General features: G+C 41.6%; 1 long non-coding RNA gene across 1 annotated transcript in view; it reads left to right on the top strand.

Annotated features, from left to right (window-relative positions):
- The first annotated feature begins 406 nt into the window (after window positions 1-406).
- LOC308472276 overlaps window positions 407-8,924 on the top strand; it is a 20,250-nt gene continuing 11,732 nt past the window's right edge. Inside the window, exons 1-2 of the long non-coding RNA XR_013983400.1 lie at window positions 407-653; window positions 3,225-3,331. This is a non-coding gene — a long non-coding RNA (uncharacterized lncRNA). The remainder of the gene's footprint in view (window positions 654-3,224; window positions 3,332-8,924) is intronic.

Raw genomic sequence — 8,924 nt, 5'->3', positions numbered from 1 at the left:
CTGTGACCTTTTGCATGCAAAGCAGAGCTCTGCCACTGAACCACAGTCCTTCGCCTACCAGCCTCAAATTCAACACAGCTCAAAAGACCCAGCCAATAATTAAATGCTGAAGTTCTGGTCCTAAGTCTGTTCCCTCTCTTTAAAGAATTCATTTACTTTATTTTTGTTTTTACTTCACATGATTTGTATACTGCTTAATTGTTAACATCTTTAAGCAGTTTGCATAAAACAACCTGCTTGCATCTTGGATGTGACCACATCTATTTAATTATTTTAGATGTATGCTCCAAAATATCTCAGGATGGGGAAACAGAGATTTAACATAGATAATGCATCTATGCTATAAAATGTGCTAAGCTTAAAGTGATCATTATTATATACCCATAGTCATCCAACAAATATCAGAACTAACAGAAAGGGCGTACATATTTCCTGTAGATATTATAACATTAGGGATTCTGCTCCATATTTTAAACAGAGTAGTTCCAGTCCAGGATTTACACAAAACTTGGGAGCTCAGGAGCCTAGGTGTGTGGGTGGGGAGCAGCTGCAGTTTTTGCTTGGGCTTTTCTGTGTTAGAGTTGGTTCTCAATTAAACAATTTGATCACCATCCTGCATGTAAAGATTACATCTTACACCTCCAAGAAGCATGGTGAGTTGACGTTCGTCATTAAGCCGCACTTGGTTGATCTTAAAGATCATGTGTCAGAGGGATCCTGTTTGTACTTTTAGGCTGACATTTTAATAATCCTCTGTCTTGCAGATGTTTCTTTCCCTTGCCTTCAACACCTGGGGGAAAACCTGTTTGTTCACTTTGCTCTCTCACTAATGTACAAATGGTTTGCTCATTTAACAACCAAGTATACCAATTTCCTTCTATCAAATGTTGGAAGATATCAGTCTGTTTCCAATTTGGGTTATTGAATGCTGAATTCTTGCCACCCGGTGCTGAGTTTTTGCATCCTTTCCTCTGAGCTCAGTTATAAAACTTACCCCATGCAGCATTTTATATTTGCTCCTGCTAATTTCCCGTGCTACAGAATGGATGCCCATCTCGACAAGATTAGTGTAAATCAGCATTAGTTATTTTGAAATCCACACAGTTGATGCACGCAAAACCAAATTTGTCCCAGAATGAGAACTAACCATATTCTATATTCACACATTAACACTGAAATCTTATGCATGCTTACCAGGGAGTAAGCCCCACTGGACAAAGTGGTACTTACATCCAAGTAAAGAGACATAGGATGGGGGGGGGAATCAAATATGCTCCCCAAGAGATGAGTAACCTCTGGCTCTGGCATCTGTGAACAAGCTTTTAAAATGACTGAAGTCAGCCAAGCAGATGTCCAGGTAAGAGTGAATTTAAGTTAATTCATTAAGGTAAGGATCTGCTGCCCAGGGTGATGCTAGTCCCTAACTTTTAGAAGAATTTCCTGTATTTTGGATAATCTTGCGGAGGGATATTTAAGACGTCAGAATGGAAAAAAGTGAAGCATAACCTATATTTATCTGAATTTGGATTCATGCACATAAATCTGTGTCCTCTTTTTAATTAAATTTTAACTTGTTATTTACTTTGTATATTGATTAACTGCTTCTCACGATGTGCAAGTGGCCACCCCCATGGGCCCCATTTTGGGGAAGCCAACATGATGGCTGGATGCTGTTGAAGTGAAAGCCCTACTACCAGCACAAGCCATTTTGGACCGGGACCCTCAGCCATCTTCCGATCCCCAGTTTGGATACTTTCCTTTTATGCTTCTGGGTAACACTGTCATCTCTGACCCAACAGTGTTGGCAGGTTTTTGAATCACAGCATGAACCTGCAAAAATCTGTTTTAGCAGATGTGGTAGCAGGTCAAGGATTTATTCACACTCATGAACAGAAATGCCCCTCCCTTGCATCCTTCAACACTCTGCAAGAAAAGGGGGAAGGCACCTTTCATATCTGTAGCTGCAGTCAGCCTGGCAACAAGGAAGCGCTCAACTTTCCTGTGAGAAACAAAATATAAATAAACAAAGACACCAGAAATAGCAGCACAAAAGCGAATCTGCCCACCAATGCAGACATTTCCTTACAGGTTTGGAATAATGTCCACAAACAGCAGCTCAGGATAGACTAGAGAGAGATGGGTTGAATTTATCAGGCAGGGCAAGGAGAAACTGCTGGCCCATGAAGAGGAGGAGGGAGGGGAGGCGAACCAGATGGGACCTAATAGGTCTTTTCCATCTCTGATTTCTATGATGTACAGCACATAAAGCTAGAAGCAGCAACGGTTGAAATCGATGCTGAGCCAGAACTGAGCAGAGGGTTTTTAATCAATCTCAAAGGCCATTTATTGTGAAGATTCAACAAAGCGACAGAGATTATCGCTACGACACAAGGAGCCAGGACACGGAAAGCAAGAAAAGAGCACAGAGAGGTTCTCTTGGGAAGGTCTGAGTGTGCTGCCTTGGCCCCTTTCTCAGACTTAATTGCAACACTGAGGGAGTGGAAATAAAGATTTTGGGGAGGGCATAATTTCTTCCCAATTCCTGATTGCTAAAGATTTCAGAAAGGGAAGCATTTCTTTCTGTCACAGGAATGGGAAAGTTACAACACAACAGCTTGGTAACCTACACACACATCCACACACCACTTACAAGGTCCTGATTTGTGATTGGAGATCAAAGTAAATTATAGCAATATCATAACTTTATGCCAGACTTCTCCAGCCTGGTGTCATCCATATGTTGCTGGGCTCCAATTCCCATCATCCCTGATCACTGGCCATGTTGATTGGGGTTAGGAATGGATGAATTTGTCATTTATCCAAGTTCAGTCCTCTACATTTCTATATTGCTTTGCAATATTGCTAATCTTTTTAGTGTACGTTTCTCCTAATACACACATTTTTTTGTATGCAATTTTGCCTAATATACTCATTTTAGAAGCAATTTTCCATAATAGAATGTATTTCCCCATGTTATTTTCACCAAAATATGCATTTATACTCCTTTGCCCACGTTGGGAAACTGCATCGCAAAATTCACAGCAGTGTGAACATTAATGAATGGCTGCTTTTCAGTTTACGTCTTTTTATGGAAAGTGCAGGTTATGTAGCTTCACATGTGGCACCCCCCAGGTGAGTGGGGGGTCATGGGAGTTGTAGTCCATCAACATTTGGACAATAAATTTGACCACAAGTGTATGAATAAAGGTTTCATTTAAATCTAGGAGAAGTCTCGCCCTATTTTCTCAGTGGTAATTGGCTGGACTGAACCTTTTGTTGTGTAACGCTATGGAGAATGAAGAGGCAAAGCTTCTCATGACATGATTACTAGGTACGTCGCAGTTGAGCTTCGGTGGTTTTAGAAGTGTCATAATTACATTGATATGGTATTTCTGAAGAAAATATCGGCAAATGAAAGAGGAAAGGTAAGAGTTTCCAGAGTTGTTAGCAGGTAAGAGACTCTAATGCTGCTCCTAATTGTGCTTCTTCCACACTTGGGAACTCTCAAATCTTCTGTTTCTTTGATATTTCTTTGCTCAAAGTTGAAAGACATTGCTTTCATCCATAAAATACTAAGATATGAAATGCATATTGACACTAGAGCTGTCAAAACAACGTTCCTGCCCCCTCTACATTTGTTCTCCTTCTCTCATAATGCTAGAATATAGGGTCACCAAATAAAATTGAGTGGCAGCAGGTTCAGGACACATGATGCATAATCAGTTTATGGAATCCACTTCCCCAAGATCTGATAGTGATAGCTAGCAAGCTAGATAGTTTCACAAAAGGGCGAAACACATTCTTGAAGCACAGCTTTATCAAAGGGTCTTAGCCTTAGTAGCTAAATGAAACTCGGATGGGCAGATCTGCCTATTTTTTACAGTACTTTTGCAAGTTTTTTCACATTCTGTTCGGCTCCATTTTCACATTAATCTGTAAATATTTTTTAAAACCATCTTGAAATATTTAAATAGCACTTAAATGCTGTGTATTTGTCTCTTGCTTTAATTGTCTCCTTTGTGCCATATTCGAGAGATACCGTTTCAGTTTCTTTCTGTTTTCAGACTGTTGGCATGTGGTTCTTTGAGAAGTTTGTTTCTTTGTTGAAATGGGTACAGGAATGTATTGATTCATCACTGATATGTTGTATGTCTATGATTCGACTTGTGCTCTTCAGGTTGGCTCAATGTGTTGTGTTATCTGCTCTCGCTTCCCTCTTGCTTATTGTGTCACCATTGTGCTCTGAATTGTGTGATCTGTGGGAGTTAAATATATGTAGCTGGTTCTGCTATATGGCTGGAACATAAGCATACGCAATGGTTGCGTATCTTGGGTGAAGAGGATTCAGATGTGGGTGAAAAGGATTCAGATGATTTTTAAAAAAAGATCTTAAACGGTTGTTGTGTATAGCCTACATTCTTATAAAAATAGCAGGGTCCTCGGGCACCATAAAAACATTTTTCAAAAAGAATAACCACCACAGTGTTGACAAGTTGGATACAAGGAACCATGACCAGAAATAAACTTGGCAAAGGGGAGCAATCCCATGCGCTCCTTGCAAGCCCCACCACTGACAGTCCCTTCCATGACCCCAAAGCTTCTCCAGAACAGCATGGGATAGGGCACAGAGGCTGCAATAAATGCTCCAAAACAGGCAATGGCCCTCCATGCATGGAGGTCTCTACTCTTGGAAGGTACTTCTACCTGAATTTTGCCACTACCAACACAAAGCAGAATAAGGTGGCAGTTGCAGGAAGTGGGGGCACTGAGGAGCAATGGTGAGGTGTTGGAGAAAATATCTATGCATTATGTGACTTGCCCTAAATCTGTCAGGGATTCTTTAGCTGTGATTCCTGAACTGCATAGGGTTAGACGAGACGATCCTACTTCTATGATTCTGTGATTCTATACTGTTGAGTCTTGCCCCGTTTTTGATGTCCGCTACTTGTTTATAATTCATTCAAATGAACATTCTGTTACCCCCTACCCCCAGGGAAGAAAACCATCATGGATCTACCACACCAATGTCTGTGTCATTTTGTGATGAGGTTTCTGGGACCGGTTCTCATTTCCACAGCTAGAAAACCAGGGAAGCTGCAACATTAAAGACAGAGAGAGCACTCCCAGTTCTGACATCACTTGACAGAACATGTCTACTTGACTGCCTGCTTGACTCACTGACAGCTATCTCTCTCATTGGAAGGGTGCTGGGGCATTGAGTGGGTGGACTGCACAAAACTGAAAATGGCTGACCCTTTCCTTCTGAGATTGAAATCATCTCACGTTTCCTCACACTAATAAGATACCCTAACCTGCTGCCTGCCAGCAGAAATCCTCATTAAGCCACCTTGAGGAAGAACATCTACTGAAAGCTTCTTCATCTCTTCACACTTTCTGAAAGACATCCAATTAAGTATACCTATGCTGTCATGTGCCAATGATTCACCTTAACTCTCAGCACAAGGTACCCACTTCTCCAAATGTGAACCCTGATTCCCACTTGATCAATCAACTCCTCAACGGGAAACCAGTGGTAGCGTCACTTGACTCGAAATCTTCACTGACAGCTCTCAGAAACATATGACAGGTTTCTCTCAGCTTTCTAGAAAAAGAATTCAAATGTTAGAAACACTGTAGAGCTATAGTATATTGTCCTAGAGTTTATAGGAAGCTGTAGTAGCCTCCTGTGAAGATAGACTCTTCGGGGGGGGGGGACAACAATCCTTTAAAATCAGGAAGTAATTAAATTAGGGACATCTGGCATGCACCTGGGAGGCCTTTCTGCCAACTAGGGGGGGGGGGGATAAGTTTCTCTCCTGATTTTGATTTAAATGGAGACAAATTGCAGTCCTGTAACTTTTAGATCCTGTATCTTTCAGAGTTGCATAGAACTGAGAAATACATTAGGCATGGATTTCCCATCACAGTGCAGGGGTGAAAGAGCCACACCTATTTTAATGTTCCTTTAAGGTAATTATTAAAGGTAGACTACCCCCTTCCCATATCCTAGCAATCTTACATCAGCATGGGAAAATAACAGAATTCATTGGGACCTCTGCCCGTATGCTTACAATATGTGCAGGAACAAGAGGAAGTGGGGAAACTATTTAAGGGCTACTATGTTTTCTTTAAATGTGAATCAGGAAAAGGTAAAGATGACATGAAGGCCCTGTCTCCACACAATATGGACCTCCCAGCCCTAACCTGGATGGTCATAAAACCTCAGAGCAGCTTACAGAAAGTGTGGCACAGTCTAAGACTAGGACCTGGGAGACCAGGCTTCAAATCCCCACTTGGCCCTGAGGCTCACTGCGTGACTTTGGACCAGTCATTGCTTCTCAGCCTAACCTATCTCACAGGGTTATTGTGGGGATTAAATGAGGAGGTGGAGGACCATGTAGGCCATCTTGAGCCCCTTTGGAGAGAGAGAAAAGTGGTATATAAATGCAGTAAATAAATAGAATTTTGAATAAATAAAATTATCAGTAAAAACATATAAAAACAAATATTTAAAATAATCAACAATAATTAAAATCGGCAATAAGCCAAAACCTGATGAAAGCATTTGGCAGCTTCTATATGTCTGAATAGGCTTGCCTAAACAAAGATGTTTTGAGTTGGCACCAAAAAGAGTTAGGTGCCTGCCTGCCTGCCATCAATAGGCCGGGAATATAGAAGTGCCCCCTCTTTGCTTATGTGATTAAAAGCCTCCTCAAGGACATTATTTTTCAGCTAGGCTTTCAACCTGCTGAGCATAGATGTTTTACCAATCCCTTGATTTGAGTCTCTTTTATCTTCTGTGACATGTTTCTTCTACATTTTAAAGCTGGGTTATTAGGTGGGCAGAGTGTGCCTAAGAGTCACTGTGGTGAAGGAAGAGCTGCTGGTAGAGCCACGGCCACCTCCATTGCCCCACCAGTTTGCTGCAGCCAGGGTGGGAGGTGAGCGGGCAGCTATTCCTTCTTGCCTCCTGCCTCTGCACCATCCCAAGGCTGGCATATATCTCTGTGCCATTCCAGAGGATGTGTCATGGAAACATGGAGGCCTACCCATAACACTCCTTCAACACACTCAGTTTTTCCTTTCACCTGTTGCAGATATTAATATTGTGCAGTTTGGAGCAACTGAAAGCATAAGAACTGACTCCTTTTGGAAATAAAGCATTTTCCAGGCCCATAAAGATATTATTCAAATTTTACTAGCAAACTTTCTTCATAACAGAATGAAAACATCAAATGTACATAAAAATACTTGTACAACGACTTGTGCTGTCCAGCACAGGCTCAGCATCTTAGAAAGTTTGAAAGGTCTCTGTCTCTCTATCCATAGCCTGCATTCCTGCCTTCATTGGCCTTAGGCTGTTTACTCTCCCTTCAGGAAAGTTTCACTTGATTGAGTTTGGGAGACAAAGACTAAAGGCAAGTCCCTTTCAAAATGGAGATTTGCAACTCAATACCTTCATCACATGATCTAAAGTTACAACACTCACATGTTAACTACCAGAGAACAACAATCAGTTACTTAATCATCAACTTAGAAAGAGCTCAGTGTGCTCTACTTGGCTTTAGTACAGCTTCATGGGAAAGCAGCATGTTAAACTTTCTGCAATAAACCTTTAGCCATTTTTCATTTCAGTGTCAATTAAACAGTCATACTTAACATTCCAATCGCTGGAAAATGGATGGAACATGCACTGATGGAACATGCACAGCAGCCAAGCTCTCTGTCCACGTGCTGAGGATATGAGTTGCATATGAGTTGCCCTGCTAGTAGTCCTCCCTCCCCACCAGTGAAGCAGCACCTCCATGGCTTCCTGAGGACCTTCATAAAAACAGCCTCAAGGTAGTGATAGGATTGCTTCTGGGCTTGTTCCTTAGATGCTGTAAGGCATGGGTAGGCAAACTAAGGACAGGGGGCTGGGTCGTCTTCTAAATCTGGCCCATGGACGGTCCGGGAATCACGTGCTTTTACATGAGTAGAATGTGTCCTTTTATTTAAAATGCATCTCTGGGTTATTTGTGGAGCATAGGAATTTGTTCATTTCCCCCCCCCTTCAAAATATAGTCCAGCCTCCCACAAGGTCTGAGGGGCAGTGGACCGGCCCCCTCCTGAAAAAGTTTGCTGACCCCTGCTGCAAGGCTCCCTCAACATTTATTTATTTATTTATTTATTTATTTATTTATTTATTTGATGAAATAAACCCTTTCAATAAATGAAATCAACAAACCAGAAGATTTTATTGTGGTTCTTTTGGGCACCAGCCTGTTGCTCAGTGCCTTCCTGGGACAGTGCATCAAAGCACCACTCCACACACAGCGCTTGTAGCAAAGCCAAAGGTTAGCTGTCAATAGATAAATTGTGAAGGCAATGGAAATTGGTCTTGCCAGGCAGAACGGTGGGCAGAGTAATGCTATTTTCCCTTTCTATTCCCTGTTCCGTTCCAACGTGTGCGTGTTTGCATTTTTCATCACCACTTTCATTTCAAAAACTTTCATGCCTCGGCAATGAAGAATGAATAGTAGAAATAAGCTGCTTGAGAAGTTGAAAAGGGGAGTGGGGTGGGGGAGAATCCAAACAACAGAAATAGTCCCTAATCTTTCTTTAATGTATCTCTTCTTCTTGCTTCCTTTTCCCCCTCTAGAATGGAAGAGAAAGAGGAATAGAGGGCAACGGAAGAACCTTGCTGAATAGCCCAACTATAAAAACACAACCACAGTTACTAAAAGCCCAATCTATTTTCAAATGATTTGCTCTAATGGAATGTTGCTGTACATCTTTTGATGAGACAGGAGTCTATTTAAAAAGACAGGCGCTTTCAAATGTGCTTTTAAACCCCGTCTGTCAATTAGAACAACATCAAGGGTTCAGTGGCTGGGAAAAAAGATGACAGTAATGAAGCGCTGGGAGGGCAACAAGAGAGAAAA

This window comes from Podarcis pityusensis (genome assembly GCF_964106645.2).
Source record: "Podarcis pityusensis genome assembly, chromosome: 2".
In the NCBI taxonomy this organism is placed as follows: Eukaryota; Metazoa; Chordata; class Lepidosauria; order Squamata; family Lacertidae; genus Podarcis; species Podarcis pityusensis.
This window is presented reverse-complemented; position numbering and strand designations above follow the sequence as displayed.